Source organism: Gavialis gangeticus, unplaced genomic scaffold (genome assembly GCF_001723915.1).
Source record: "Gavialis gangeticus isolate Ggan-Ray unplaced genomic scaffold, GavGan_comp1, whole genome shotgun sequence".
Lineage (NCBI taxonomy): Eukaryota > Metazoa > Chordata > Crocodylia > Gavialidae > Gavialis > Gavialis gangeticus.
The window spans coordinates 24,260,465-24,269,527 of NW_017728994.1; positions in this window are offsets into that span (position 1 = coordinate 24,260,465).

The window sequence follows — 9,063 nt, forward strand, 5'->3', positions numbered from 1 at the left end:
CCTAAATAGACACCTTGCCAGGGTTGTTTGAGCCCAGCATTCTTTCCTGCCCATGGCAGGGGGGTCGAACTTGATCATCTGCTTAGGTCCCTTCTGACCCTACCAACTATGAAACTATGAAGAACTCAGAAAGACCACAATAGGTCAAAATGTTTTTAACACTATAGATTATTATTTGAAATCTCAGGGTGCTTATACATGTGCAGTGAGGCTGCTTCAATGCACTGTAATTACAGAGCATCAGAGCAGACAGTTAGTCAAGTCTGCTGGAGTGTGGTAATTACCGTCCTCCAGCAGACTTAAGCATCTTGTGTATTAGCATCTCTGCACTGAAAAATGGAGGGGGGGCACTTTGACTAAAGCTCTGTCAATGACCTTTAGTTAAAGCACCCGTGCCACCAATTTTCAGCCTGGGGATGCTGATAGCCAAGACACTTTGGGCACTTTAATTAGAGTGGCTGTCAGAGCCACTCTAATTAAAGCACCCCCTGACCCACTCCCTGAGTGCATGTACTAATGCTGTATCAGGGTTTACTGTGTGAATTGTATAGGTGTTTACACACCTAGCCATCCTAATGTTGTATGCAACTAACCGTGCACACCTAACCGTGCTAATGTTGTATGCTTACGGCACCCTTAGAAGGATCTAATGGGACCCTGGTTGAGAATCACTGTTCTTGGTGATGCTACAGTACAAATAACTAACAGTAATCCTGGTAAAGGTGGAGGGCCTGCTTTCATTTTAATTTGTCTACTTAAAAATCAATTTCTTTTTTCCTTTTTTTCATTTAGATCTATTATGTCTTCAGGTGGGTTTTAAAGGAGACCTGCAAATGAAAATTTAGAATAGAGTAATGAGCAGATTGTGAGCTTTCATCTTCAAGTCACCTTAAAATGACCTGAGAAGTGTGTTCCTGACATCCTCTGGGAGACCTTCCACAGTCTATAGATTTCTTTGTCAGGTCATTTTTTCTGAGCTTCAATCTAAATTTTTCCTTACTTGGTTTCATTCTGATATGCCCCTAATTGTAGCCCCTAAACAATTTCTCTCCTTTCTACTGTTTATTTGTAGGCAGCTTCCCCATGTAAGCAATTGCCATACCTACCAGTCATCATTTAACCAAGTTATAACCACTATTTCTTTCCCTCCAAAGCCAATCAGACCCATTTCAAACTTACTTTTTATTGGAAGATTCTCAAGTCCACCACATTTAGTTTTTTCGAAAAGTACTTCTCAATGAGCACTGTACTATTCCCTTAGTGTTACATTTGAAGACGCAATATTTTTCTGTGCTTAAACAGGATTAGTCTGGAAAAGGCTGAGATTCTCTGAACCATGTGGGCTATTTTAATCGCTAATGAAGGATACCATAAGGCTAAATGGAGGCCATGTCAAATTCAGAGACAAATTTCAGCACCCTTGATAAAGACGTATGAGTTAGATCCATTCACTGAAAGAAAAACAATTATATCATCATGCAATTTAATTGTTTCTAATTAATTCATGATCAATATTTCATACTGTTGAAGCAGAGCCTGAGACTTTCTGCAAGAAATCTTTCATGTGAAAAATACTTCCTAATGATAACATGGGCACTGATTTGCAATTTTCATTCTAAACAAGTATTTTTGGTGATTTGTAACTCCTATCTTTTAATCTCATCACGTAGCTACTGGACACATACAGTAAGCTGTCAGACAAGATTTTTTTTCTTCAGTTAAGATGTCTCTATTGAAATGAGTACACATGTAGTGGCATGGTGACATGTGCCACATTAAACAGGACTTTGATTTTACAAACATTGTTTGAGATCCTGTAAATTCCTACCCATGGTTATAAGTCCCTCCAATTTTCGCTTTGCACTGATGTTGCTCCATTAGCATTCTTTAAAGTAAGTGAAAGCCACTGTTAGTTTCTTTTTTACAACAGTGGAGCAACTTTACACGTTGTACACTACTGTAATTCAACCCCCCCCAACCCCCCCCCCCAAAAAAAAAACCCCACTCCATGACAAGGACCTGCCACACATTAGGGATCCCATTGAACTCAAAATTACATACCTAAAGCCCCACTCCCACACATATTTATGTACATGAGTTTTCTTAAGTAAGTCAACACTTAGCTATGCAAGTGTTGGATCAGTGCTAGAGGCAGTACAATGAAAGGCCTCTGCATTTTTCCTCAGAATATTCATAGATTGTAAGGGGCTGGAAGGGATCATGCAAAATCATTGGGTCCAGCCTCCCTGCACTAGGCAGGAAAGACAACTGGGGTCAGGTGACTCCAGCAAGGTGACTGTCCAGTCTCCTCTTGAAGATTTCCAGGGTAGGTGATTGCACCACCTCTGGAGGGAGCTTATTCCATGGTCTGGACACCCCAACTGTGAAGAAGTTTTTCCTAGTGTTAAGCCTGAAATGGTCTTCCAGGAGTTTGTGGCCATTACTCCTGGTTTTCCCCAAGGGTGCCCTGTTGACCAGTTGTTCACTGAGCCCTTGATGTATTCCCCTGATGTAGCAGTAAACTGCTACCAAGTCCCCTCTCAGTCTTCTCTTTTTTAGGCTGAAGAGACCCGAGTCCCTCAGCCTTTCCTCATATGGCTGGCCTTGAAAGTCTCTGATCATACGTGTGGCTCTTCTCTGGACTCTCTCAAGTTTTTCCACGTCCTTGTTGAAGTGCAGTGCCCAGAACTGGATGCAGTACTCTAGCTGCAGTCTCACCAATGCTGAGTAAAATGGAAAAATCACTTCCTTGGTTGTGCTTGAGATACATTGATTGATGCATGCCATAGTATTATTTGCCCTGCTGGCTACGGCATTGCACTGATGGCTCACATTCATACTATGGTCTATCATTACCCCTAGGTCCCTTTCAGTCCTGGTGCTAGTCAGTTTGGTGCCACTGAGTCTGTAAGTCTGTAACTATAACCCTCTTGTTCTTTGGAAGCTCACAGAGGAATCTGTTCAGATGCTGTGGAGAGGAACAGGCAAGAGCACTGGAACAAATGAAAAACTACCTGCAGGGAAAGAGGAGCTTGCTGGGGAAGAGACAGCAGTGGGGGAAGAGGGAAGAACACCACAGGAGTGACACTTCCAGAGCAGCTTCTCCCTGGTAATAGAGTGGCCTCAGGGAACAAGGGGCAGCAGCAGGAGGAGAGAGAGATTCACTCAGCAGCCCAGAATAGCGGGCTAGAGGGCGTGGATCCCCAAGAGCTGGCTCTGAAGGGAGGAGAGCTCAGATGGGCTCTCCTGAGCTGGGAGACTGTGGCTGGGGAGATGCCACTGAGAGGCACAGCGTAAACAGCGGGAGACCCCTGCCCAAGACAGACATGCCGTGGGAGAAGCGGCTGCCACAAACAGGTTCCAGGTGAAGGTGGGTTCCCCCCTCCTTTCACTGAACATCATTTGGGTTAATTGGGTCTTTTGGTAGGTCTACGGGGGGGAGGGTGCCAGAGTGGCAGTGACCCCATCCAAAACTCTTAAAGGGCAGGACTGCTTAAAGCCATAGGCTGTGGCTGGAGCGTGGCAGTAGGCGGGATGACCTGTCAAGGAAGCCACAGGTTGAGAGACTGAGAGAGAGGTAATGAGCCCTGAGAACAGAAGTCCTAAAAAAGGATTTTTTTTTTTCATTTTGAACTATTTAATTTATAATAACAATGGGTGGGGCACTCTGAGAGATTGGGACAAGTTAGGTCCTATTGCGAACATATGCAAGACTTACCTGATGCTGGTGGAAGCCAGGGGTCTGCTTTTTCCTGGGTCATTGAGACTTACAAAGATAAAACCTAAAAAGAAAAAATATAAAGAAAGTTATCTCACTCAAGAAAGTCTATGATTCCAATCAGTAGCATGACATCTGGGTAGCACTAGAATGGGGTATGGTCGAGGTTGGAGCCCCAGAAGAAATCCCTGCATGGGTTGCCAGTAGCAGACCGCGGTAGAGAACAAGCAACACCTTCCAACTAATAACAACGAAAAATCAAGGCGTGGCTGGTGAGAGTCGCAACATACCGCAGCAAATCAAAGCCAAGCAATAACGCTAAGAAAAGATCAGGCCGAGAAATTTCGAAGCTGCCAAATACTTCCTCTCAACCAGAATTAACCCACTCACAGATGTCATCAGGACCTTTTCCCATTTCTATAGCCTTCTGAAGCACAAAATCACACAAGAAATAGAATAAGGAAATATATCTTTAAGAAGAATCCTTGTGAAAATCTCCCTTGGGTTCAGTGAAATATTTCATTCACTATCATTTCACTCAGTGTTGTACACTTTCCCATTATTTGGTAGACTTATTCATGTTATACAGTATGTTTTCCATTAGCATTTTCTGTATTGTTGATGCCTGATTTATGTTTATTTCAGGGTTTTTTTAGCCCAATAATATCACAAATCAATAAATCCTATGTTATCCTACATGGTACATTGTTTGCTACGATTTGTGCAAAAAATTTTCCCATGCTTATATTGCATTCTATATTAGCTAGGGAGAAACCCTTTATTTAATACCTAAGAAGGCATTATATTTATTTAAAAAATACTGCAAACCATTATACATACCTATGCATATGAAGACCTGTTCCTTCAAATACAAAGAAGTTACATACTGCCAACAGGAGGATCCTTTGGCTGATTTTTTCGAAGGTGCTGAGGCACCCAACTTTCATTAAAATTAATTGGGAATTGAGGTTTTAAAAATGCCCATCCCATGCATTACTCAAGAGGAGGCACATAACTTGGTTTTAGCTGATCTGGATTATAAAGGATGAAATTTCTCCCAGTCACACCAATATAACCCCACAAATACAAAAACGAATACTACAGCAAGGGGAGAACATTATGGCACACAGTTTCAACCTAAGGAGGACAGCAAGGATTCAGACTGATTTGGGAAAGATCTTACACATGTACTAACTTGAACTGAATCTTCAAATACTGCTTATCTAATATGGAAGTAAAGCAGTAAAATGCTTTTTTTTTCTCCCTTTTGTTTCCAACAAAATCATTCATTCATTCATCCATAAAATTAATATTCATTTAATTTTTTTCATGTGTAAGTCTCAAAACAATGCAAAAACAAGGTGAAGGTGTAGACCAAAATTAGAAGACAGCTTTACCATAAAGATTTGATTTTGTGCCTTCAACATTCATGTTATTCCAGTACTTTACATATGAAAGTCATTTCTTATCAATATATATGATAGATGTATCGTGACTATGGATCATTTCTAATCCAACCAAACGCATGTTCAGTATCATCAACTGAAGTGGGGAAGCAACTTTTCTTTACATGTGTTTATGCATTTTTACTAAAATTGAACCCAGGACCTTTATTCAAATATAAACTTTGGTTAGCCCACCCTTACCTTGAACAAGCCATTTAAGCCTTGGTTGTGTCCCTGATTTTAAGCAGAATTTCCTATGAAAGCTGATGGCAACCTATTAATTTTGCTATGCCTTCGTTTCCTCATCTCTAAAATGGGGATAATAATAATGAACTTCCTTAGAGAGGCAGTGTAAGGGTTAATGAGGCAGTCTGTACAGAACTAAGCAGTACTTTCAGGCAAGCCAGCAGGAAGGAATTAATAAACAAAGTTACTCACAAAGTAGTAATGCAACACTAACGAAAATGAAAGCGTTTGTAAATTGTGTTAATGCACAGATAATTAATGCAGTAAATAGAACAGACAAGGAGACAGACAAAACATTGCTGTGGTGAATAGTATTAAAAAAAAACAAACCTGACAGCTAAGGTGTCAAATACATCCTTTGTAGGTTTGTTGCTGTACTTTACAGTGCTCTAATCAAAACAAATGTGCAGGTCTTACCAGTGCAAAGAGAATATTCCCATTGCTGATTGGTTTAACAGTTTTCCCCAATAGTGTGCTTTCCTATGCATGATCTGGACCCAGCGCTGTGATGTGCAGAGCAGGCTCAGCTCCCACATACAACCCTGATTCATCTAGGTACTTTAGCATATGTAGATTATGAGCAGCCCCACTGGAGTCATCAGGGCAACTCAACTACTTGTGTATTCTGGGTTAGTGTATTCATCTGTGCACAGAAATGGGGACTAAATGAAATCTTCTACTTGTTCCATTTCTGTGAGCTAATATCCATCACATGACTTCTTGGTTTGGGCCTTCAGTAGTTGGGATTTCCAGGTAGTCTTTCATCTAAGCACCAGGTAAGCCTACTTAGCAGACAAGATCAGGTTCAGAGTTCTGTATGACTACGCACTTGCACTTACATATTTCTCATTTGGTCTTTAGCTACTGAGTGAACCCAGGATCTTTCAGGAGGGCTTTAGCACCCACAGGAGAACAGGACGGGACTAAAAAACTCAAGCTCATCTGCAAATATTGAGAAAGATCAGAAAAAGAAGCCAATACAGAGGCAGTAAAGAACAGCTACACTGGGGAAGACCAAAATTAGAGCTGGGGTTTATGACTTCTAGGGATCATTCTAGTCATCTACTTCAACCTGCTGCATAACACCTAAGATCTCACTCAGGGCATTGTCCATTCAACCTAAAGTCTTGTGGAATATCTAGAACACTTCTTTTAACAAAAAAATAAAAAATTGGCAAGGCCCATACCTCTGGAAATTGCTGGAGCTTTCAGAGGCCCTCTCCATCCAACTCAAAGCAAGGCCATTATACTTTGTGGTGAACATATTGAAAAGACTGTTTCACTAGCCAAGAATTGGCAAGTGAGGATTCTATCACTGAACTAAGAAGGCTATAGGTTTTATTTTTTCCTATCTGTTGGCTTTAAAGGGTAGTTTGTCTGCTTAAAACTTATAGAGGCATAGAGTCATAGAGAAGTCGGGCTGGAAGGGATCTCCAGAGGTCATCTAATCCAAACCCCTGCCTGGTACAGAATCATTCCTATCCAAACCATGCCATACAACCATAATCTAAACTACATAAGACTACCCTCAACTCTGACACAGTATAGACTTGGCACCTTAACCTGCCAGGTTAGGGACAGACATTCAAAAAGCCTCAGCCTGACTTGATTAAATCTTTGCAAGTTAGTTTAACCCAGCTGGTTAGTCTAGTCTTTCTGCACCATCCCAGGCTTTTCCCTGCTAGCTGCTCAAGGGGTGGGACAGTTGTCAGACCCCAGACCCTTGCTAGCACTCTGAAGCAAGGGGGTTGTGTAGTGCCTGCATCTGTTGATACTGGTAGGGGGTGCATGACAGTGTCAGCGGTGCCTGTGGGCAGTGGCCGCTCACCCCCCACACTCCCAACACCACTGGTGGCGTCTGCTGGTGGTCACCAAACCCTAGTTGGTGCCCCCCACCCCCGCTGCCAACAGTGCTGGTGACATATCCCCACACACTGCTGCCGCACTCCCAGTGCCACTGGGGGCATGTGTCATTCATGTCTGTTGATGATACAGAACTTTTCAATCTCCCTCCCTGCTTGTCAGACTGTCTGCAGCAAACTGACAGGCGACCAAGACAGCCCAAAGCTGATAAGAGTGTTTATCACTTGATTAGCAAAACGATAGCCTCTCTCCCACTACTTCAAACTCTTCTTAAACAGCTTACTGGGTGACCTGCTGATTAGCTCCAAAAACCCTGTTCTGCCTGCCTGCCCCAATGAGACTGGAGAGAGAGACGCACACAGACACCTCTTGTAATTAGCTAGCACACCACATGCCTAGAGTCCGAGGGGCTGGGGTCCATGCTGTGGGAGATGGGAGGGGTGGGGATTTCCTGCTTGAGCAGCAAGGTGGGGCAGGGGGAAGCCAGCAGACCTTGCTGTGTGTGCAGTCTCTGCTGGAGCCTTATGCAGCACTAGCTAGCATACCACATGCTGGCTATGGTCTGTGCTGTGGGAGAGGGGAGGAAGGGATCCCTGCTTAAGCAGCAAATGGTGAAAGGGGAAGAGAAAGGGGGCATGGGGAAGCCAGCAGACCCTGCTGCATCTGCAAGTCTGTGCTGGAGGAGCTCTGGCCAGGAAGCAGAGAGGAGGGGCCAGCCCTGCTGTGGAGCAGAGGACCCCCATCCAGCCCAGAGAGCATGCTGGGATGCTGGGGGGTGTCTGGTTTATCTTAAACCAGCAAGGAGTCTCGGACAGAAATTGCAGAAGCCAATTTAAGCCAAATCAGTTAAGTCTGATACTACATTCAACCAGGTTTATCTCAAACCAGTTTCAGTCATTTTCAAACTGGTTTATGTGCAGTGTGGCAGAAGGTTACCTCTGTTTCTCCCCAAAAACTCTGCTCTGTGACAACTTGGTTAGGATGGGCCCAGCAGAGGATACATACCTTACCCTATCTCTTTAGGTAACCTGAGGTGGATACATTCCTGAGGGAAGGGGGAAACCTGCTCCCTCTGCCTACGTGACTGGTATCACATACCTGGCTGAGGGGCTTGGGCTCCCTGGGGAGCTAGGAACTGCCAGTCTGCCCAGCAACTAGTGATGTATTTCAAATTGGTTGGCTGACCAGGTAAATGAGGTCACAAGGGCTATATAAGTTAAGGACTGTCCAGGAGGAAGGGGCAGCAGCCATGAGGGAGACTCATAGAAAGAGAAGAGCTGAACCATCTGAAACTTGTTCTCTCTCTCAAAACTCATGATCAAGAAACTGCCTGCCTCCAGAGGGAATCTCCACCTGCCTCTGGATGATACTTGTGAGTAATCTACCTGAGATCTAACTAGATAAACAGCTTGCAGTAACTCAGATGCGTGATCAAAGGCTACCCAGCCATGGGAGTTTGCTCTATGGGATTTCTCTGATATTACCCTACCCTGTACTCTATTCCAACCCTACCCCTTGTAACCAATAAAGTTCTCCTTTGTACCTAGTGTGGGAGACTTATTGGGAGTGGGTCTAGATTATGCCTTGTGGTCCCCTTGGTCCGGCTGACTAAGGGAGACCACTACTTGTGCTTCTGACTGAGGGAAGCATCCCAAGTTCTTGAAGTGAATCAAGTACCCTTGAGAGCTACTAGGCCTGTGTTTCCCAGGGTGCACAGAGCCAGAATCAAGCCCAGCCCTGGGTGGTGGCAATGGAACCCCCAGGCTAGTGGGTGTGCTTCAGGAAGGGGGT